This window comes from Macaca thibetana, chromosome 5, assembly GCF_024542745.1.
Source record: "Macaca thibetana thibetana isolate TM-01 chromosome 5, ASM2454274v1, whole genome shotgun sequence".
In the NCBI taxonomy this organism is placed as follows: Eukaryota; Metazoa; Chordata; class Mammalia; order Primates; family Cercopithecidae; genus Macaca; species Macaca thibetana.
In genome coordinates, this window is record NC_065582.1 from 154,845,074 (window position 1) to 154,870,300 (window position 25,227).

A 25,227-nucleotide genomic window follows, 5' to 3' on the forward strand; every position below is an offset into this window, starting at 1 on the left:
ACCAGAGTATGATTTTTATCTGTAGTCTTAATTATAACTTTACAATTTTAAAGCATTTTACCTTCTATTAATTTGGGGTCAAAAGAAGTTGGGGACAGATGCACAGGGAGTGCAGTAACTATCTAAATTAGTGAGAGCTTATGTAATCAAAGGAAGTAGTATCCAAATTCAAATTCACTGTATGTAGGGCTTTTGGCCATGGCAGGTGTAACATTCCTATAAACTTTTCAAACTGATTCTTAAGAGTGCTATTGTTACATTCAGCTAGTCTAGAGGACTGAGGATAATTAACACAATGAAAGTTCTCTAAGATTGGCCAGAAACCACACTCTTGTTTGATAACTTGACTGGTAAAATTAGTTTCTCAGTGACTGTGGAGCTTAAGGGGTAATACTGCAGGTAGAGATTTTTTTTTTTTTTTTTTTTTAAATAATAGGGTGTTAGCCATTCCAGAAGTGCTGGCTTATCTTCAGGGAAAGGTTTCAACCCAATGGGAAAACATATAGATCAAAACTAAAATATAATTTTGTTAATATGAGGGAGGTCGCTGAACAAAGTCCACCTGCTAATTCTCGAATTGCCCATTAAGGTGGTTAAAATGGCCAGGAGCTGTACACACTTGCCTGGGGCTATACACACTTTCTTCATTGAATTTAGGATGAGGGGGGACAGGATAAATAAACATTTTCAACTACGATGTTGACGTCGCCCTATCAGTATTTTTGCATAAAACTAATAATCTTTTCTGTAGTCTAATGACTTAAATAGGTACAGTATTTAATAAAAAAACATTTCACGGTGTCTGGAAGAAAGCTTTTGTTGTTGTTGTTGTTTTTGGCTAAAACCAGAGTTTCTCTTTATCATGAAACCAGCAGCTGTTATTTTTCCAATTTGGGATTTTTGTTTTATTTTCTGTTTGACCTCTGTTGCCCAATTCTGTGCATCTTTAGTAATTATTTTAAATTCATCTCTTAGGAATCTTTCTAGTTGGGTCATGACAAAGATTTGATCAGAAGGATCTTTAAGGGCACCATTCTTTGTTGTGTTATTAGTCAGGTAATTTCCTCTGATTCCCATAGCATCTGGTTTAGAATGGCCTAAAAATTTGATAATGGCTAGAGGGTGGATAGCTGTATTACATCTAATAATTCTATTATATACAATCCAATTCTTTATTTTGTCTTCATTGGAAGTAAGGAAACCTCTTTATTTTCATAACATTCCAAAGTCATGAGCAATTCCTAAGGACTACCAACTGTCTGTGTAATCATTAACAGTCTTTCTCAGCAAGGAAACAGCCTTGAGTGGGGGCAATTAGCTCTGCCTGCTGGGCTGAAGAGGCTAAAGACAAAAAAGCTGCTTTCACCACCTCAAAAGCATTAGTGGTTAAAGAGCCTGCATGATACTTGCCATATTCATTTTGTAAATATGAGCCATCCGTAAACCAGGACAACTAAGCATTTCCTAGGAGGCTGTCTTGGAGATTGTCCCGAGTTCTATCAGAGTTAAGCAGTCATGTGGTGCCTCACTTGAAGGATATGGCACAAGAGTTACAGAGTTAAGGTTATTGCAACATGAGAGATATAAGGAGTAGTAAGTAGGAGAAGTTCATAAGAAGTAAATCAGCTAGCAAAGCATGCTATATTAGTCTGTTCTCACGCTACTAATAAAGACATACCCACAACTGGGAATTTTATAAAGGAAAGAGGTTTAATGGACTCACAGTTTCACGTGGCTGTGGAGGCCTCATAATCATGGCAGAAAGCAAAGGAGAAGCAGAGCCATGTCTTACATGGTGGCAGGCAAGAGAGCTTGTGCGGGAGAACTCTCATTTATAAAACCATCAGATCTCGTGAGACATATTCACTACAACAAGAACGGTATGAGGGAAATTGTCTCCATGATTCAATTATCTCCACCTGGCCCCACCCTTGACATGTGGGGATTATTACAATTCAAGGTGAGATTTGGGTGGGGACACAGCCAAAGCATATCAGATGCTGAGTGAGATGTGAGTTTAAGATAGCTTACTAGAGAGTGATGTTAGTTCCCACACTTTGGGTTGAGATTCCCGATGTGTTTCCTTTCTTTATGTATACAAAGAGGAAACAAAGTTAATTTATAATTAAGATGCCCTGGAACTGAAAAAGTACCAATTTCTCCTTGGGTTTAAAAACTTACTTTTCAGATTTTGCCCCTAAAGAGACAGATATTTGATTCAGCAGTGATGGGTGGCATTATTTTTTGGTTTTTGAACAGGGAATGACATAACAAATGAGGAAATTTGGGAAGTCAGAAGACTCCAAGGTTGAGTCAGCAAAGTTTGCTTGTCAAATTCTAAAATTATTTCCCTGTTATGAGGGAAAAAAAGTTTTAACATAGTATTTTTCTTGAAAATCGAGCCCACGGAGGAGGTAGATAGGGAAGAATTAACAAGTAAAAAAGGGGCAGGTGTCTTGGAGAGGACAAGATAGAAAGGGATGGGCTGTGAAACAAAAACAGCTAAAAGCTTCTTGGAAACTCCCATATGTATCTTTTTATTAGCTCAAGGCATGGGCTGATTGGGGCTGGTGGGGTTAAGAACTGATACTCTTGTTCCAGTGTCTGTAAGCACAAATACCTCATTCCCAACTCAGAGAATGGTTTCACCCAGATGACTGAGAGAACTGGGAAGAGCCTCTGTAGTCCTTGGTGCCTGTTCATTGAGAGTGGTCTCCAAGTGGGGAAGAAGGGTTGGGTAGCTGGGAAATATAGACAATACTTTTTGAGGAGTAGTAAATTACTAGGGAGAATAAATGTGAGGTGGGAGAATAAATGTGAGGTAGGAGACTGGCAGAACTTGTTTTCTGGTCACAATCTTGCTGACCAAAACAGGATCTATTCCAGACAGGATAAAGAGAAGAAACTGGCAGGAACCAGTGGATGGAGATGAAGTGATCCTTAGCTGCTCTCATTCCTCATTGACATAAGACACTCCCACCAGCACCATGACAGTTTAAAAATGCCATGGCAATGTACCCAGGCATTACCACCCCTTTTAAGGCAACAACCCTGAAGTTACTGCCCCTTTCCAAGAATGTTCTAAATAGTCAGCCCCTCAGTTTGCATTGACATACCCTTAATTTGCATGTAATTGAAAGTAGGCTCTCCTGAGTATAAATAGAGTTGCCAAGAGACCATACATTGTTCATTCTGGGCACACGGCCTGTGAGGTAACCTTGCTCCACAAGGAGCAGTACCATTTAATAAAAATTGCTGTCTAATATCATCAACTCACTCTCGAATTCGTTCCTGGGCAAAATGAAGAAACCTCCCAGACTAAGCCCTAATTTGAAGGCTTGCCTCTCCTGCATCAGATGAACCTGGGACATGGGAGGCAGTCATTAAGAGAAGGTGAAAGGTGAAGTTTCACAAGGAAAAAAGGCTATTTTATTATGTAGATAAAGTACCCCAGGTAATCTCTTGGAGCTGCCCTTAGAAAAATAGATTTAAAAGTCTGGGTGTGGTAACAAATTCTAGTCTTTTCTCTTCTACAGTGGTTGATCTTTCCTTGTTATTTGATGAGATCTCTAGGAAGAGGACTTGAGGCAATTGCATTTCTTTTGGAAAGAATCTTTCTTGACCAGAGAAAAAAATTCCAAAGGGAGACCCTTTCTGAGTTTGGTGTGAACTAGGTGAGATTAGACCTTGGTTCTAAGGCTGCCGCTAAGGCCTTTGAGCATCTTAAAGCACCAGTCTTTAGGGTTACCACTTTGTGAAACCCAACAGAATCACATAGTATGTAATCTTTTGAGACTGGCTTTTTTTTTCCACTTAGCAGAATTTGCTGTATATTTATTAAAGTTGATGAGAAAGAGATTTTCTGGCTTTTTTGGCATTCTCTTTTCCGGTGGCCTGGCTTCTTACGGTAGTAGCCTGGCCCAGGACGTTTCTTGCTAGTGTTATGTCTGGGAAGCACCATCTGCTGTAATAGGAGATTTAAAACGTGAGTGGTTTTTTCTGTATTAGTGTCCTCAAGGATGCCAGCTAGCTAATTTGCCAAATTATCTGGATCAGAAGTAGGTATAGTTTTCCATTCTATCCAGGTTCTTTTGACAAGCGGAGAGAGTTCTCCAGAAAGGAGAAGTGTAATTCTGCTCATAAACAGAATTAAAGTCTACTTGAATAGATTCAACATCTATAAGTAATTCATAATTTTATCTAAATATAACCTGGATTTGATAGCATTTTTTAAAACACGGCCTAGAGTACAACTGTAATGGCTGGAAAGTGGCTCATTAGGTTCTTAAACATGGGAATGGATTTTATTGCAGTCTAAAGTTTTAGGAATAGCCTCAAGAATGGCCTCATGGAGGTTTTTGCTATGCCTTCAGTTCTATCACAGTCTTTAGAGGTGCTTTTGTCTGACTCTCCCTCAGGATAACAACAACAAGCCTTGGTCATTCAGCATGGTGCCTGACCTTCACCAAGTATGTGAATCAACTGGTGTAGGTCAGAAAACCTGAGGTTGATAGGCCTGACTCACTATGCTGAGTTAATCAGGAAATTGAGGAGGGCCCTCAGTGATCTGTGGAAATTCCTTGGCAATAACTTGAAGTTCAGCTTGCATAAAAGAAAAATGGGAATTTGAGATTTAGAAGAATTATCAGTGAGTTTAACTTTAAAATGTCAGGTTTTAGCAGATCAAAGACAGATAGAGAGGAAGAACAGAGGAAAGAGGAGAGGTCTCTTCTAGAGAGGACAGAGTCTGGACCTAATAACTGCCTTAACTCTTTCTCTGTCTCAGTTAATTTTGAGATAACATGTTACTACTATAATAATTTACACATGAGATAACAAAGGCCCAGATTGTTTTTCGTGTTTGTCATTATTGTTGATTTTTTATTTGACAAATATCCCAGACTAGTTAAATGACAGAAAATAGAACTAGAACTAATGACTTCTTATTTTAAGTTCTGTGTGTGTGTGTGTGTGTGTGTGTGTGTGTGTTTTGAATGATACCTTGCTTCCTTATAAAAGGACAGAGACACATTGTCTTTGTCGTAATTGTAGAGTAGTCCAATATTCATGACAACCAACCAACAGGTAACTCAGATTAATTCAGTTTAGTTTGGGCTCTTTTTGAATAGTAGAATTCCTTTCAGTATTTCTACAGTGTCTCTGTGTGTTTTGTTTTCAATTGTGCTCAAATGGGTCAACCTCTATTTTCATAATTATTAAATTCATACCTCAAGCAGAGAGATTAAAATAATTAAAAGCACCTATGAAGTCTTAAGTTCATAAATCACTTCTGACACCATGATTATGTACATAAGAGTCTACTGCCAAATTAAATCCCTACGTCTCCATGTTTCTGTCTGAAATTCCTTTGTCTAGTATTAAGGAATTAAGAACAAGAACTTCTACAATACTTCCTAAAAAAAAATCCCCAGAAAAAACGTCTACTTTAAACAGGGTTACTATCATTACAGATGCTTTTATTTTTTAAAAATAGAAAAACTAGAAACTGAGCTACCTATACAGCTTATTTTAATTGAATGTTTATTTTTCTTTCTATTCAGTTTCCTGGTGACCAATTGAATTGTCAGAGGAAGGCATTTTATGAACAGAGTGCTTATTTATCTCAGATAAAAGGGACTATTCAAGCAGACAACAGAAATAAATAATGCTTGATGAATTCTATCTACTGAACTAATTCTCATTTAGTGGTAACTCTATGGTCTACAAAAATGAAAATGATTGTAGAAGTTAGTTGATATATTACTGTATTGCTTCTATTCATTGTTGCTGAACTATGGAAAGTACTGAAATGAATGCACATTTGTGGAATACAAAATGCAAATGAACCTAATTTGGAACTAGGATAAACAAATTGGAGAGAGTTAATTGCTTTTTTTAATGTAGCATGGTTGGCTTAGGACTTCGTACTCAAAAACATACTATAGCCTAGAACTTTTATGTATTTTTAAAAAGTCTATACTCTAGAGTTTTGGCGGAAGAAGTAGAGTAATTTGGGTGCTAGTATGGGCCTTCTACTTTGATGACTAAACTCCCAAAGCTCACAATGTGGGTATCACCACAGTCCATGGTTTGGACTTCAACATTTTAGGCATCAGGTTGCACTTTTACAATTATTTGGAGTTAACAAGACTTAAGAAATTGAACAAATAATTATCTCTAGAAGAGTTAAAGTTAAAAGAAAAGATTACATATTTCTATGGACTGACTTGTGTTCTCTCAAAATTCATATGTTGAAACCCAGATCACAAATACCTCAAAATGTGACTGTATTTGGACACAGGTCTTTAAAGAGGTGATTAATTTAGAATTAAGCTCTTTCGGTGAAGCCCTGATCCAATACGTTTGATGCCCTCATAGAAAGATAAGACACTGGTGGCACTGGAGCACAGAGGGAGAACATGTAAGGATACACAATGAGAAGGTGCCCATCTGCAAGCCAAGGAGAGCGGTCTGATAAGAAACCAACGCTGTTGGCACCTTGATCTTGGGCTTGTTACCTCTGGAACTGTGAACAAATATATTTCTTTTTTTTCTTTTTTTCTTTTTTTGTAGACATAGAGTCTTACTTTGTTGCCCAGGCTAGAGTGCAATGGCATGATCTTAGCTCACTGCAATCTCTGCCTCCCAGGTTCAAGCAATTATCCGGCCTCGGCCTCCAGAGTAGCTGAGATTACAGGCACATGCCACCATGCCTGGTTAATTTCTTTTGTGTTTTAGTAGAGATGGAGTTTCACTGTGTTGCCCAGGCGGAAACTCCTGAGCTCAGTCAATTTGCCCACCTTGGCTTCCTAAAGTGCATGTTTCTGTTTTTAAAGCCACCCAGCCTGTGACATTTTTTTATGGCAGCCCTAGAAAACTAATACATGCACAAATTGTTATAAAATGAGATTATATGTATAAAATGGAACAGCTCATATATCTTCTCACCAGCACATTTTTTTCTGTAAAAGAAATTTACACAGGCACCAAGAAAATAATCAGACAACAGATTCTTAGTTATGTAGTTAAATAATTAAGTTTTTAAAAATTTTTAATTATTTGAACCAGGAGAGCTCAGTTTGAAGCTCACCAATTGAAGTCCAATAGCAGACGCAAGTCCGTGATGTTATTTGGAGAAAAGACAATACTAAAAATGTAAAAACACATTGTCTTGCTAAATATACTCAAGGAACTGTAGCATCATCTCAATATTAGCATCTGTCTTTCATTTAGTGTATATGTTTTTGTGGGCATGAGTTTGGATGTGGGTGAGAATGGGCTGTAGTAAATTTCCAAATACTTTTTAACAGGGCAAATAGAAGAATCTTCTGCTGGCCTCCCCCTTGTCTAGTTTATTTGTTCTTGCGTATCAGGAGTTCCTTTGGATCCAAGCAAAAATGTTCCAACTAACAATAATTAAACTTATAGTAGTTTAGTTTTCCATGTAACAGATGCTCATCCTAAACTTAGGATGCTTTTTTATCCTAAACTGATAAGTTTGCATTCAAATGATTCTAATATGATTCATTTTCTTTTTCTAGGCATAAAAATCAGGGAAAGACTAATAATAAAAGGCTTTTTAATAACATATCTTATATAAAGGCACTCTCTTACTAAGCAATTCCACATATATCCCATTGTTCTTAATTGTGTCACATGGTGACCCTCATTTGGAAGATTTTCAGCCTCAGTAAAAGAAGAAGGTAAGAGGAAAATGGTTGTTGAGGGCTTAAAATAGCCAACGGACAGACTGTGTCAGCCAACCCATGAAAGGAAAGGGCCTGTAAAACTCTATCTAACACATTTAATCTTCCCAGGAGAGACGTTTTTGCTAATGGGACCAGTTGAATTCTATGCTTAGAATAAACTCTTCTTGAAATTATCTCTGTGGTTGCAATTTGCTTTATATCTAACAAGTAGCTTTCTTCGATTTTTTTTTGATAAGCTCTTTCTTGCATCTCTTCAGATCCATGTTTTCTATCTTTAAATACATAAATATATTTAATTAGGTTGAAGTAAAATATTACTAGCGTAAGAAGCCATTTTGCTTTGTTAAATTTGAGTTCCATTATTGCTACTGAGACTCATTCTGTGTTGAGTTAGGGTAACTGTCCTAAGCCTCTCTAAGTGAGAAGATCACTTATACACTGTGAAGTGGGTAACAATTCACCTACTTGCAATCTAACAAGTCAGCCTGACACAGTTTTAAGGATGCTGCAAAATAAACAAAACCACTGGGTTAGAGACAGTGTATTTCTGACAACGAAAGCAGCAGCCAGAGTACCAGCACTGTTTTACACTGGATTCTCAAGTACCAGTTTCCAGGTAGTGACACAAAGAGGGACAGGGAATACTTAGGCATGAGGTGGGTTTGTTATAGATAAGAAACTCTGAGCCTTGGAAACTGGACTCTTTCATAATAGTCAGGAAGCATGACTGTGCTTTGCTCTGGATGGAGTCACTATATCTTTCAAGGTGATTTGCAATATAAACATCTGTGAAAAGATAATCCAACACAAAGGGTACTTAGAACCATGCTCCCAAGACTTGCAGATATGTGGATAAATGTAGCTTAATTTAATGAGACCATCTCCTTTGAACTAAACTTTTTAAAGGTGATGTGGGGAAGAGAGAATAAATGGAAAGAAGAGACTCCTAAATACTAGAACACCAATAAAATTAATTATGTACTTCTTAATGTTCATGAATATATTTTTAATCGCTTAAGAACAGAAGAAAAATATCTCTTCAGAAAAAATAAAATTTACAAAATGTCTAAAGATATTTTTTCCATAACTCGTATCCTTGATTTAATGTACAAATATCTAATTTTGTAATAGAATAATTATATTTGCTGTTTTATAGTCCAATGAGAGGATAAGCTAAATAGAACTCTACAAATAGCTGCATGTAATAAACACTGTATAACAGAATCTCATATGTAATTACTATGTACCTGAAAATAAAAATATTTAAATACAAGACTGTGCCCTTACTAGAATGATAAAGGCAAAATATCATGATATTTTTATAGATATATTTGAATTAAATTCCTTCTTTGAAGAATATATATTTTTTTAATTTACTTAAATTTTTGAATACTAGTTGAGTGTATGGAGTAAAACTACTTAGGTAGAAAAGACAATTCTCTTTGATTTGGTTGCAGTATACACAATAGACATAAGCTATATTCTATCTTATCCATTATATGTTATATGCCGTATGATACATGATATATTATGTATATTACTCCATATTTACAGCAGGCACCAGTCTTTTTTACTGGTCTTGAAGCAAATTGCTATGACTATCTATAGAGAAGGTCACGTGGCAAGTAACTACTGATGTCCTCTTTGTTACAAGAGGAACTTCCAACCTACAGCCAGTAAGAAGCTGGAGCTTTCATTTATACAGCTACAGGAAGTCAGAACAGATCCTCTCTACATGAAACTCCAGCAGAGAGGCCAATTGGAGACTTGAGAAACCCTCAGCAGAAGACAGCATAGCAAGAGATAACTAATGCAATGGCTATGCTCAGAAAAGATGCAAAACCCACAGAGGCCCATAAAGAATCTTCTCCCAACATTGGACTGAGGAGCTCTCAACTACACATATTATAAAAGTTAGTATTTTTCCCAATTAAATAATGAGCTGTCAAATGCAATAAGACAGCTGAAAAGAGGCCTCACACAGTGTAATTAGCTGTCTTTATCCTTTTTCCACACAAATGTTGTAACACTTCTTATTTGCAAGGTGTTATCATAGTATGTAACAGAAAAATAAATGAGACATGGATGATGTATTAAAGAATTTTCCATCTAGTAACAGATATGAAATACTGTGCTACTCAATTGTTACATCCTTTGCTCAGAAACAATCTTAGCCTCATATGTAGCTAACTGTGCCCGTCTGTACACAATTGTCTAATATTTCCAGTTCATACTTTTTTTTTTTTAACAGAAAATGTACTGTATTGAGTACACATTAGGAAAAACAATCTTGTTTTTCTTGGCATCAAAGTTTCCAATTACTCTTCCACTCTATTAGCTCAGTAAAAAGATGTGTTGGAGGTGATCCTATCCTTGAAACACTTGGAATACAAGGGATAATCAATTGATTGGTGTGGACTTTGCTAGAATCCTGGGTTAGGCCAGTACCTATGTTTTATTTTGCTCTCTGGCATATGCAAGCTGAAAGATAGCATTGAATTATTTAGGTATGAAGAACAACTCTAGATGCTATTTGTGGACAGGGAAAGGAAAATGTAAAAGGTGATGTAGTGATAGAGCTGGTGACCACAGACTATCTCTTGAGAAGAGAAAATAGATTATTTATCCATCTGTCTCTATATCTATCTAAACAACTATCATCTATAATGTGTTGTCATATGGTGTACAAGGGAAATAAATTTTCCATGTATTCCTTGACATTTCAATAAAATCTATATCTCTGGGAGTGGTATTTTTAGGGAATAGATTACTTGCTAAGGTGTTACATTCTCCAGGTCAGTGTAGAGTGATTAAAAAAAAAAAAAACCAAGAACACCATTGGGATCCCAGCTACATTTGAACTAAAATTTTAATGCACATTAAAGTTTATGTGCCTGTCTCTAATCAGATATACCAGAAATTCTTTGGAATTATTTAGTATAATATGTGTGTGTATTCACGTTTGTATGTGCTCCCCCTGACACAGCACACTGCATGGTAACGCAGTAATGTAATGAGCAATCTGTTTTTTTGTTTTGTTTTGTTTTGTTTAATTTTAGATAAAGAGGTAGAGGAAGACTTTAGAGCCAACTTCCAACAGAAGTATGGTACTGTGGCCATAAGTTAAACAAGAGACAAGGCTAGTGGTTGTCCTTTACATACATTGACTTCTACAGGTTTTCTTTTGTTTTCATAAATCTTGATCATAAATATTTAACACATTGAATGTTTTAGCTATCATGTTTTCTTAAGAATAACTAATATGGCCAGGCACGGTGGCTCACACCTGTAATCCTAGTACTTTGGGAGGCTGAGGTGGGTGGATCACAAGGTCAGGAGTTCGAGACCAGCCTGGTCAACATAGCGAAACTAAAACTACGAAAAATTACCGGGGTGTGGTGGCAGGCCCCTGTAATCCCAGATACTCAGGAGGCTGAAGCAGGAGAATCTCTTGCACCCAGGAGGCAGAGGTTGCAGTGAGCCAAGATCATGCCAGTGCACTTCAGCCCAGGTGACAGTGCAAGACTCCATCTCAAAATAATAATAATAATAATAATAATAATAATAATAATAATTTTCTCAAATAACAAGTACAAATCAAATACCTGATATCTTGTTATATAATGTAATATTGTTTTAATTCATGCAAAACAAGTATATTCTAATGTTGCAGAAAAAAAAGAGAATAATTTCTCAAAGAACAAGTACAAATCAAATACCTGATATCTTGTTATATGATGTAATATTGTTTTAATTCATGCAAAACAAGTATATTCTAATGTTGCAGAAAGTAAACTAAGAGCATACTGCCATCTGATTGGTATCAGTACTAAAGTATGTGACAGAATATAAACATATATTTGAGAAATCAAATCATCTGTCAGCGATTATATTGAAGTAATTTTAAAATTTTGCCAATTATATAATTATGTTCTGAAATACAATTTTTCAGAACATGATCAAAAGTTTACTATTTTACATGGTTTCTATTTGCAACCAAAACAGAACTGTCCTTAACTACTTAGTCAAGAGCAGTGTTTGCCCTCAAAGAAATAGCAGGAAAATGTGTGTGTCTACAAAGAAACTCCACTGTGCTGTGTTCACTCACAGGGATACAAAATCGAGATTATTCACTATGGTCATGCTACAAAACAACAAAATATTTATTTTAAATGAAAAAATATTTTTTAAAATTTATTTCTTCTAAAAAAAAAAAACAAAACAGGATACATGTGCAGAACATGAATGTTTGTTACATAGGTATACGTGTGCCATGGTGGTTTGCTACACCTATTGACCAGTCCTCTAAGTTCCCTCCTCTAAGCCCCTACCCCCAACAGACCCTGGTGTGTGGTGTTCCCCTCTCTATGTTCATGTGTTCTTAATGTTCAACTCTCAGTTATGAATGAGAACATGCAGTGTTTGGTTTTCTGTTCTTGTGTTAGTCTGCTGAGAATGATGGCTTCCAATTTCATCCATGTCCCTGCAAACGACATGATCTCATTTGTTTTTATAGCTGCATCACATTTTCTTCATCCAGTCTATCATTGATGGGCATTTGGGCTGGTTCCATGTCTTTGCTATTGTGAACAGTGCTGCAATAAACATAAGTGTGTATGTTTCTTTATAGTAGAATGATTTATAACACTTTGGGTATATATTCAGTAATGGGATTGCTGGGTTAAATCGTATTTCTGGTTCTAGATCCTCAAACCTGTCTTCCACAATGGTAGAACTAATTTACATTCCCATCAACAGTTTAAAAGTGTTCCTATTTCTCCATAGCCTTGCCAGCATCTATTGTTTTCTGGCTTTTTAACAGTCACCATACTGACTGGCATAGATGGTATCTCCTTGTGGTTTTGATTTGCATTTCTCTGATAATCAGTGTTGTTGAGTTTTTTTCATATATTTGTTGACCATGTAGATGTCTTCTATTGAGAAATGTCTGTTTATATACTTTGTTCACTTTTTGATGGAGTTGTTTGGTTTTTTCTTGTAAATGTGTTTAAATTCCTTGTACATTCTGGATATTAGAGTTTTGTCAGATGGATAAATTGCAAAAATTCTCTCCCATTCTGTAGGTTGCCTGTTTACTCTGATGATAGTTTATTTTGCTGTGCAGAAGCTCTTTAGTATAATTAGGTCCCATTTGTCCATTTTGGCATTTGTTTCCGTTGCTTTTGGAGTTTTCGTCATGATTTCTTTCCCTTGCCTGTGTCCTGAATGGCACTGCCTAGGTTTCCTTCTAGTGTTTTTATGGTTTTTGGTTTTACATTTAATTCTTTAATCCATCTTGAGTTAATTTTTGTATAAGGTGTAAGGAAGGGGTACAGTTTCAGTTGCTGCTTATGACTAGCCACTTTTCCCAGCACCATTTACTGAATAGGGAATCCTTTCCCCATTGCTTGTTTTTGTCAGGTTTGTCGAAGATCAGATGGTTGTAGATGTGTGGTGGTATTTCTATGGTCTCTGTTCTGCTCCATCGGTCTATATGTCTGTTTTGGTACCAGTACCATGCTGTTTTGGTTACTGTAGGCTTGTAGTATAGTTTGAAGTCAGGTAGCAAGACACATCCAGCTTTGTTGTTTTTGCTTAGGATTGTCTTGGCCTCAAGGGGTCTTCTTTGATTCCATCTGAAATTTATTTTTTTTTTCTAATTCTGTGAAGAATGTTAATGGTAGTTTGATGGGAATAGCATTGAATTTTTAAATTACTTTGGGCAGTATGGCCATTTTCACGATATTGATTCTTCCAATTCATGAAGATAGAATGTTTTCCCATTTGTTTGTGTCCTCTCTTCTTTCCTTGAGCAGTGAGTGGGTTGTAGTTTTCCTTGAAGATGTCCTTTACATCTCGTGTTAGATGTATTCCTAGGTATTTTATTCTCTTTGTAGCAATTGTGAATGGGAGTTCATTCATGATTTGGCTTTCTGCTTTCCTATTGTTGGTGTAAAGGAGTGCTTGTGATTTTTGCACATTGATTTTGTATCCTGAGACTTTGCTGAAGTTGCTTATCAGTTCAAGAAATTTTGGGGCGAGATATTGGGGTTTTCTGAATCTATTGAGATAATCATGTGGTTTTTGTTTTGGTTCCATTTATGTGATGGATTAAGATGATTGATTTGTGTATGTTGAATCAGCCTTGCATCCCAGGGATGAGGCCAACTTGATGAAGCCAACTTAATCATGGTGGATAAGTTTTTTGATGTGCTGCCAGATTTGGTTTGCCAGTATTTTACTGAGGATTTTTGCATTGATGTTCATCAGATATTTTGGCCTGAATTATTCTTTTTTTGTCGTGTCTCTCCCACATTTTGGTATCAGGATGATGCTGGCTTCATAAAATGAGGTAGGGAGGATTCCCTCATTTTTAATTGTTTGGAATGATTTTGGAAGGAATGGTACCAGCTCTTCTTTGTATTTCTTGTAGAATTCAGCTGTAAAGCTGTCTGCTCCTGGGCTTTTTTTGTTTGATAGGCTATTAATTACTGCCTCAATTTCAGAAGTTGTTATTGGTCTATTCAGGGACCCAAATTCTTTCTTGTTTAGTCTTGGTAGGGTTTAAGTGTTCAGAAATTTATCCATTTCTTCTAGATTTTCTAGTTTATTTGCATAGAAGTGTTTATAGTATTCTCTCTTGGTAGTTTGTATTTCTGTAGAGTCAGTGATTATATCCTCTTTATCACTATTTATTGTGTCTATTTTATTCTCTCTCTTCTTCTTTATTAGTCTAGGTAGAAGTCTATCTATTTTGTTATTATTATTATTTTTTCAAAAAACAGTTCCTGGGTTCCTTGATTTTTTGGAGGGCTTTTTGTGTCTCCATCTTCTTCAATTCTGCTCTGATCTTAGTTATTTCTTGTCTTCTACTAGCTTTTGGATTAGTTTGCTCTTGCCTCCCTCACTCTTTTAATTGTGATGTTAGGGTGCCAATTTGAGTTCTTTCTAGCTTTCTGATGGGAGCATGTAGTGCTATAAATTTCTCTTTTAATGCTGCTTTAGCTGTGTCCCAGAGATTCTGGTACATTGTCTCTTTGTTTTTATTGGTTTCAAAGAACTTCTTGATTTCTGCCTTAATTTTATTATTTACCCTCCTGAGGAGTCACTCAGGAGCAGATTGCTCAATTTCCATGAAATTGTATGGTTTTGAGTAAGTTTATTAATCCTGAGTTCTAATTTGATTTCACTGTGGTTGAGAGACAGTTTGCTATAATTTCCATTCTTTTGCAATTACTGAGGAGTGTTTTACTTCCAATTATGTGGTTGATTTTAGAATGAGTGCCATGTGGCACTGGGAAGAATGTATGTTCTGTTGATTTGGGGTAGAGAGTTCTGTAGACATCTACTAGGTCCACTTGATCCAGAGCTGAGTTCAAGTCCTGAATATCCTTTTTAATTTTCTGTCTCATTGATCTGTCTAATATTGACAGTGGTGTGTTAAATTCTCCCACTATTATTGTGTGGGAGTCTAAATCTCTTTGTAGGTCTCTAACAACTGGTTTTATGAATCTGGGTGCTCTCATATTGGGTGCATATATATTTAGAATAGTTAGCTCTTCTTATTGAATTGTTCCCTTTACCATTATGTAAGCTTTCTGATGGGAGCATTCAGTGCTATAAATTTCTCTTTTAATGCTGCATTCTCCTTTAATGGTAAAGGTATTGTTCCCTTTACCATTCTTTGTCTTTTTTGATCTTTGTTGGTTAAAAGTCTGTTTTCTCAGAGCCTAGGATTGCAATCCCAGCTTTTTTGTTTGTTTGTTTTTTGGTTTTTTTTTTTGGCTTTCCATTTGCTTGTTACATTTTCCTCCACCCCTTTATTTTGAGCCTGTGTGTGTTTTTGCATGTAGGAGGGGTCTCCTGAATACAGCACACAAGTAGGTCTTTACTCCCTTATCCAATTTGCCAGACTTTGTCTTTTAATTGGGACATTTACCCATTTATATTTAAGGTTAGTATTGTTATGTGTGAATTTGGTCCTGTCATCATGCTGCTATTTGGTTATTTTGCACATTAGTTGATGCAGTTTCTTTGTAGTGTCATTGGTCTTTATATTTTGGTGTGTTTTTGCAGTGGTTGGTACTGGTTTTACCTTTCCATACTTACTGCATCTTTCAGGAGCTCTTGCAGGGCAGGCCTGGTGGTAACAAAATTCCTCAGCATTGCTTGTCTAGAAAGGATTTTATTTCATCTTCACTGATAAAGCTTAGTTTGGCTGGATATGAAATTCTAGGTTGAAAATTATTTTCTTTAAGAATGTTGAATATTGACCCACAATCTCTTCTGATTTATAGAGTTTCTACTGAAAGGTCTGCTGTTAGTATGATGGACTTCCCTTTGTAGGTGACCTGGCCTTTCTCTCTGGCTGCCCTTAACAGGATTTCCTACATTTTGACCCTAGAGAACTTGGGGTTGATCTTCTCATGGAGTATCCTAATAGTATTCTCTGTATTTCCTGAATTTGCATATTGGCTTGTTTTTGTAGGTTGGAGAAGTTCTCCTGGATATTATCCTGAGGTGTGTTTTCCAGCTTGTTTCCACTCTCCCCTTCTCCATTAGGTACTCCAATCAATCGTAGGTTCAGTCTTTTTATGAAGTACCATATTTCTTGGAGGCTTTGTTCATTCCTTTTCATTCTTTTTCCTCTATTCTTATCTGCATGTCTTCTTTCAGCAAGGTGGTCTTCAAACTCTGATATTCTTTCTTCCACTTGGTCAATTCAGTTGTTGATACTTATGTATGCATCATGAAGTTCTTGTGCTGTGTTTTTCAGTTCCATCAGGTTGTTTATGTTCCTCTCTAAACTGATTATTCTAGTTAGTAATTTCTCTAAGTTTTTATCAAGGTTTTTAACTTCTTTGCATTGGGTTAGAAAATGCTTCTTTAGCTCATCATAGTTTTTTTATTCCCCATCTTCTGAAGCCTAATTCTGTCAATTCAACCATCTCATTCTCCGTCCAGTTTTGTGCCCTTGATGGAAAGACATTGTGATCATTTAGAGGAGAAAAGGCACTCTGGCCTTTTGGATTTTTAGCATTTTTTTATTGTTGTTGTTGATTCTTCGTCATCTTCAAGAGTTTGTCTAGTTTCTGTCTTTGAGGCTGCTGACCCTTGGATGGGGTTTTTGTGGGGGTCTTTTTTTCATTGTTGTTGCTGATGCTGTTGTTTTTACTTTCTGTTTGTTTTTCTTTTTTTCTTTTTTTTTTTTTTCTTCTTTCAGTAGTCAGCTCTCTCTTCTGTAGGGCTGTTGCTGTTTGCTAGGGGTTCACTTCAGGCCTTATTCATCCAATTCACTCCTGTGCCTGGAGATATCACTCAAGGAGGCTGGAGAGCAGCAAATATGGGTGCCTGCTCCTTCTTCTGGGACCTTTGACCTCAAGGGGCACGAACCTGATGCCAGTAGGATCTCTCTTGTACAGGGTGTCTAACAATCCCCGTTGGAGGGTCTCACCCAGTTGGGTGGCATGAGGATCGGGACTTGTTTAATGAAGCACTTTGTCCTTGGTGGAGAGGGTGTGTTTTACAAGGGGGAGACCCACTTGTCTGGGCTGCCTGGATTCAAGGAGGAGAGGCTAAGTCAGCTGATCCACAGAGACTGTGGACACCCCTCCCATTAGAGGCTCAGGCCCAGGGAGATCTGAATTCTATCCCTAAGCCTCTGGCTGGAGTGTTTGGAGATCCTGCAGGGAAGGCCAGACCACTGAGGAAGGATGAGTCAGGGTTATGCCTGAAGAGGCCCTCTAGCCACAGACTGCCACAGCTTGTGTGTTGGGCTGTGGGGACAAGTCTTGGGACCAAGCTGTCCAGCCTCCCTGGCTCCAGCAGGGGAAAAGAGCAGCCTGGAGCTACAGAAATGGGTGCTGCCTTTCTTCCACAGAATGGATGCTTCTCCTCTTTCCACAGAGGGAGCTTAGCATGTTAGGCAGTTACCAGTCCCGGTGCTGGCTGCTGCCTCTCCCCCAAGCAGCTTGAAGGGCTTAGACAGCAGGCAGCCACAGCCAGTGCTGGTCGCCTTCCCCGGGAGAGCTTGATATTCTTCAACAGATTCCAGCTGAGATGCTATAAGAATCTACACCTTCCAGGTTTGGGACGTTAGGCTCCGGTGGCATGGGTTCACAAGTGGGATATTCTGATCCTTGAGTTGCACAGTTCTGTGGAAAAAGAGCAATATTCCCAGTTGGGTAGCCCGCTCCCTCACTGCCTCCCTTGGGAGGGTTGAGAGGGTGCCCCTTCCCCATGTGGCTCTCAGGTGGGCTGCTGCACCACACTGATCTTCCTTCTCTCTGTGAGTCAATTTTGATGAGAGAACGTGGATACCTTGGTTGGCGGTGAAGGATTCACATGCTTATTATGTTTTTTTTTTTTTTCCCCCAGTGGGAGCCTCCAATTCCTGCTGCTTCTAGTCTGCCATCTTTGCCACGCCCCCAGAAAGTTCTGAGTAATGTCTTATTAAAATCTAAGTGTAGTAGCATTATGATTTTACCGCAGTTTAAACAAAATGAGTGAGCAATATATGACTGTTGTTTGTATGAATTACGTACTATATAATAAATTATGGAAAAATATATGTTATGTAATAAATGTTACATTAGATTGTACACTGTATTATAAATTATACATAATTTTATAGCAATATGAATTACATAAGTATTTCTCTTTGCTGGTACTGAATACTGATCACAGAAGAATGTAACTTCTGTTCTACATAAATCCATATAATATATCTGCAACAAGATTTCAAGGAATAAAACATTAAATTTTTTTTAGAAATTAAAAATTTTAACCCGAAGAGTTTATATTATGTAAACAATTTATAATAGAGGAGCTACAGACTCTAGAAAGATAAACTTTGTAAAAGAAAAGTACAAGATGTTTGTTAATCTTTGTGTTAGTCGTAAGACTTTAATACAAGTCACCAAAATCCACTAAAATCATCTTGAGTACAAATGAGGTTTCATGAAAATGAAAAGGGATTTAAGTCTAATGAAAGTACCAGCATAGCTTCAGGAACTTTGGAAAAAGATGTTTGGACTGGAAAGTCCACAAAAGAAGTTATAGCACCAGGTTACTGTTGCTATGCCTCAACTCCATCTCTTCCAAGAATTTTAACTCTTGTTAAGTAAAAAAATCCTGAAAAAAAAAAAAAAAAAAAAAAAAGCTGCAGCAATGGGCATGGTTATTTAGTAAAACAGTCACTGGAATTTTGTTCCACTGGGTGTATCAATTTGTTTGATTTTTTGTTTCTTGTGTCTATTAAATGTTTTGGAATAGAGACAATGAAAACAATCCAGAGTTTACCTTTTCCTACATTGATACATGGACATAACAAATAATTTCTGTTTTAAAAAAATGAATATGAAAGTGAAGAGTGTTCACAGACAGCTTAGCTGAGATGCTTTGTTAAACGCCAATAAGAACTAAAATTTATTAGCGAGGATATTTGATTACAATGATGATTAAAATTTCTTTAGGTTTAGCTAATTATCTTTTAAATGGCATCCTATACAAAAGTTATAATTTCAAGCTCATGAAAAAGTTAACTAGGTAAATTCCCTAACTATACAGTTAAATAAACTGAACATAATTGAATTAAATGATACAACTATGGTAATCCAGCTACTTAATAAAAAAGACATTAACATGAGATGTATCAGTTTGCCTTGAAATACATAATGTATGTGCATATGCACATATGTCTTTATCTCTAGTGGTTTTATTTCAATATTTATAGATACAGGCATCTACATAGAGATAATATTTTGTCTAGAATGTTCAATTTGACATGCACTTCTGTTTGAGTTCATTCTCATGCTGCTGTAAAGAACTGCCCAAGACTGGGTAATTTATAAAGGAAAGAGATTTACTTGACTCACAGTTATATATGGCTGAGAAGGCCTTAATAAACTTACAGTAATGACAGAAGGTGAAGGGGAAAAAAGGCACCTTCTTCACAGGGCAGCAAGAAGGAGAAGTGTCAAACAAAGGGGGGAAAAATCCCTTATAAAACCACCAGATCTCATAAGAACTAACCCACTATCATGAGAAGAGCATGGGGGTAACTGCCCGCATTGTTCAATTACCTCCCATCTTGTCCTTTCACAATATGTAGTATTATGGGAACTACAATTCAAGATGAGATTTGGGTGGGGACACAGCCAAACCATATCAACTTCTATATGTTTATCGATTTCAATCATTTCCTAGTTTATTGCTATTATTGTCTATCAGTCTGCATCCATCTATTTATTATCTATCTATACTTCAACTTAATGTATTCTTCCATCTTATTAGACAAAAAATAAGACATGGTATGCAGTAATATAGATGATCAAATAGAAAATATATAAATAATATTATTTAGGAGAACATGGGAATTGAGATAACTGATTATTACTTTTGAAAAATCTTAAAATTGAATTTGTTTTAACTTTTTGTATGCATTCATATTGACATACGAATGTCATGCAGGGCTTTAAAACTATCGTCTTTTTTTTTTCTTTGTTCAGCTATTCAATTTCTACCATACCAAAATTAGACTCCTCCTCCCCCTAAGGTAACCTATTTTAACAATATTGTATGTATCCTAATAACCAACTTTGTATCCTACATTTTTCAGTGCTCAGATTATCCTATGCAAATAGGAATTCATGATATACATATACACACATATTTATCTATAAGCATGTGTATACATGTACACATAGATGTATATATATATATACACACACACACACCCAGACACATATACAATAGATTCTTGTTATATGTGATAGCCATGTTTTTATAAAGACACCATAAACACTGAAATAGTGAATACTAAATCATTGCTCTTAGCTGAAATACAGGGTTAGGTTCCTGCAAGCATCTGTTAACAACATTTTTATCAACCACTCAATACAGAACTTTGTTTTATGTGTTTGTTTAAAGACATCTTATTTAACATATATTATTGTTTCATTAACATTGAATTCATATCCAATAGCACTATACCTCATGCCTGGGAAAATCTTATCTAACACACCTCATAAGGCACATCACAACCATCTCACATTTTGGCACTCTTGAAGGGTGCCATTTGAAACAGCAAAATCACCAAAAAAGCACATGTGGCACTAAATAAACCATGATAAGGATACTTGTTTACATTATGAGAGCTAAAACAAGAAAGCAGATTATTGTTTAGTTCAACTTCAAGTGTATCAGACAAGTCAAAAATTTAACCACTCTGTTCATGTATGTGAAGGATTGTGAAAGTGCCTTGAGTATCAATTTTGGGGTTAAAAATAAATTTTATGGACACGAATCTGCAGATATGGACGCTTCAAAAAAATGAGGATTAAGTATATATGAACCACATACATACACATGCTTTCTGTTGCACAGACATATGTGTAACTCTATACAGAGTTTATTGTCTTTTTATTCTATAAAAATGGATGTCACTAACAACATTAATTAGGATGATTGCTGATTGAACATATATCCATATATAGAACTTTAATAGATTTTATGTTTCTTGTAAGCAATAAATGATATAGCTTTCAAAAATTTAAGATTTGCTATTCGAACAATATATTAAATTTAATTTTTAATTTCATAACAAAATTTGATATTTTTTTCATATGTTCATTTGACTTTTGAATTTGATGTTTTCTGTATATTTATTCATGTTCTTACAGCATATTTTTCAACTTGACCATTTTTTTCTAACAATATATAAGTAGTCTCATATGACATTGACAGTATTCCTTTGTCTATAATTTGTGTGACCAATCTTTTTGATATATGTTATGCTTATTGATTTTGGTTTTGATATATTGTCCCATGCAACTTTTATATTTTCTAGATTTATCTGTACCAATGGGTTAAGAGAAAAAAAAAATTTGATCTTTAATCAAAGGATAGGAAAGGGGATGCTAGAAAGTCAGAAAATGTTTATAAAATAATTCTCGTACAATTAAACTGCACAGGGAAATATCCGGCTCCATCCAGACCTACAATACCAAAGATGAAGTGGAGAGCCTAGATTTCCACCCTTAGCAGACTACAATGAAGCACTCTCACGCTTCAACTGGGGTGGTGTGAAGAAAAGCTTAATAGAGAGCCGGAACTTTTATCCCTGGTCCAACTATAACTTCTTTACTCTCCCAAATGCCTTCCTCTGCTAGTAAAAGTGGGACAAAATGGGCACATGGACATGCTTTCCCACCTTCAGTGAAGGAAGGATATGTGTTTCAGGAAATAGTACTACAGCAATTCAACGTAGAAGAAGAGAAGATGAGGAAGAAGAAGAGGAGGAAGAGGAACAAGAAGAAGGAAGAGGAGGAGGAGGAGAAGGAGAAGGAGGAGAAAGATGAAGGAGAAGGTGAAAGAGAACAGCAAGAAGAGGCAGAGGCAGCGGCAGTGGAAGAGGCAAATGCAGAGGCAGCGGCAGCTGCCGCCGCCACCGCCGCCTTAGCTCAGGCCTGTGATCCCAGCACTTTGGGAGGCCGAGGCAGGTGGAACACGAGGTCAGGAGTTCAAGACCAGACTGGCCAACATGGTGAAACCCCATCTCTACTAAAAGTACAAAAATAATTTGGATGTGGTAGCATGCACATGTAATTCCAGCTACTCAGGAGGCTGAGGCAGGATAATTGCTTGAATCCGGGAGGCGGAGGCTGTAGTGAGCCGAGATCACGCTACAGCACTCTAGCCTGGGTGGCAGAGAAAGATTCCGTCTCAAAATAAATAAATAAATAAATAAATACATAAATAAATAAATAAATAAAGGAGGAGGAGGAGGAAGAAATAAAATTATAGATGAGATTCAGCCTCATGATATCTGGATCAGAGGACCCAGTCAAGCTGTGCCCAGACTCCTGACTCTCTGAAATTGTGAGAGAGTAAATTTATGTTGTTAAAGATGTTAAATTTGTGGTAAATTGTAATGCAACAACATAAAAGTAATACAACAGTGTCTTAGTCTATTTGGGTAGCTGTAGTGAAATATCATAAACTGTGTGACTGATAAACAACAGAAATGTATGTCTTACAGTTCTGAAAGGTGGGAAATTCAAGATCAAGGGACATGCAGATTGAGTATCTGGTGAACACTTGTTTCCTGGGCCCCAGATGGCACCTTCTCGCTTTGTTCTCACAGAGTGAAAGAGACTAACTCCTTCAGGGCTGTTTGCAAGGACATTGATTTCATTCATGAGGGCTCCTTACTCATGATCTAAGCACCTTCCAGAGATCCCACCTTTTAATAATATTACACTAGGGATTAGTTGTCAGCATATGAATTTTGGAAAAATTTAAACATTCATTCCATAGCAAATAGTAAATGAAGATTTATTTATTGTTGGAAATTGCTTTCTTTACTATTTTTTTTCCTGAGTTATCTTTTTCTGAATTTAGCTTTATTATGGATTTGTTAAATGTATTTTTAAAATGTTTTCCTAAGATAGTTTGAACTGAAGATACACTCTTTGGATTTCTTGCGTATTCTTAAATATCTTTCACCCCGATATCACCGATAGGTGATAAATTTCTAGACTACATAATGGATTCTTGAGTTGAAGTTCACTCATTTAAGAAGTCTGACTGGGCTTTTCTAATGCTTTCCCATTTTTCAGGAGCATTCAATCAACCTGTCATTTAACCAATATTTATTGACCTTATAATTTCAACATACATGTATATTTTAATTATTTATTTAATTAGTGTCTCTCCTCCCTTATTTCATTCTCTCTTCCTAAAGCTTCTATATTTTGCCTCAATAATTCAAATAAGGATATCGTCTTCCTATATGAGCCTATTGTTTCAGATACGTTCAAGGCAGACAGTATTAAATTGAGAAAGTGAACTAGGAAGCCAAGAAAGTGAAGAAATAAAGCAGAGTTAAAAACAATATCAAGACACATGGAACAGACAGAAAGAAAACAGTTTAATATACTTCTGACATTTATTGGAAACAGCATTGCCAAGGAAACCATGAATCTCAGCTTAAAAAGTTTTTGATTGTGACATTTTAACTTCCAGAAAAATTATCAGACAACCAAACTTGTACCATCAAGAAATGGGCTATAAAATATCTTCAAATCCCAGAGGAGTTACGCAATACTTCCCACATATTGCTTCGGATTTAGCCAGGCAACATCATAGTCAAGAATCTCCCAAAACTGGGGCCATGACATACACGGAGAAGCTAGTTCCTTCCATTATGTAGAACCAGGATCTAGTAAAGACATCCCCTCTGCTGCCAAGGTGCGAGGTCGTCACAATGACTATCTAAGCAGGATTCAATTATTCCTAAAAACCAGGCAATGCTGGGTGTTTCCCATTTTAATTAAAAACAATGTTTTGGATGGGAATAATGGCTGTAGATATTATGTCCGTACCCTAACAATATTGCATATTGTACATATGTGTATGTGTGTTTATATGTCAATGAAGAAGAGAAAAAAGAAAAGAATTTCATTTAGAATGTAGATACATTTGTTTTAGAACAGATAAAAGAGTAAAATTATGTGTACAAAAATACCATAGGACAACAATACATCTTGTTCTTTTTCTATGGCCGATGAAGAATCATAGGTTTTTGCAGAACTGTGATATGATCAGATCTGACCTTTGGGGAGATTTATTTAGAAGCTGTGTGCACTAGATATGAGTGGAAGGAGCCTAGAGACAGACTGTGAGCTAGCTGATCTTTAAGGCAAAGTGTTAGTTATGTATCTTAATTTCTAGTCTTTCCCAATAAATAAAGATGATCTAATATTCTGTATTCTGTGACAGAAATCTATAGAGTAATATGTATCTAAAATCTGTGTTCTCTTAGAATAGTACAGTCGTTTACCTTTATGTTGCTTCAAAATTATTTAACTTGTACTTGAATGTCTATAGTTTATCTCATCACTCACAAAGTACATAGAATACATGCATTTTCATTTTCTGGCTCTATGTATGCTTAATAGTACTTTTTAAGAAAAATATATTTTCTTTATTATTATTATTATTTTGTGTATTTTGTTATTTCAATGGGTTCTTGGAGAGCAGGTGGTTTTTGGTTACCAAGCTAAGTTCTTCAGTGGTGATTTCTGAGATTTTAGTGCACCCATCACCGGAGGAGTGTACACTCAGGCTGAAATAGCCCCCTCTAATTTTGTATTTTTGCATTTTGTGGAATTTATAACTCATTATTTCCACATTGTTCTCATTTTATAAATGGGAACAATTTCTTTCAATTTTTGAATTATTATTGTCAGAAAAAAATGATAATACTTCTGTTCTTTCACAGGTAGCAGAATTTTATCTTGGAATGAATATGGTTGTTAGTGTTGTCTCTGCTCTACTTATCTATTCTTGCTTAACAAACTTCTCAAAATGTAGTGATTTAAAACAGCTATTTTGTAGCTCATAATTTGGGGAGCCAGGAATTCAGGCAGAGCTCAGCTGAGTGATTCTTCTGTGTATATGGTGTTGACTGTGTCACTTGATATGTAGCTAAAGACTAGGCTACTCTGTAGGCTCT

The 25,227-nt window shown here is 36.3% G+C and overlaps 1 long non-coding RNA gene across 1 annotated transcript; it reads left to right on the forward strand.

The window, feature by feature from the left end:
• The first annotated feature begins 4,351 nt into the window (after positions 1-4,351).
• LOC126955671 (uncharacterized) lies at positions 4,352-22,049 on the forward strand. The gene is made up of 4 exons (XR_007726040.1): positions 4,352-4,473; positions 18,087-18,150; positions 20,219-20,265; positions 21,881-22,049. It is a non-coding gene; the product is annotated as an uncharacterized LOC126955671 (long non-coding RNA).
• Positions 22,050-25,227: the final 3,178 nt, after the last annotated feature.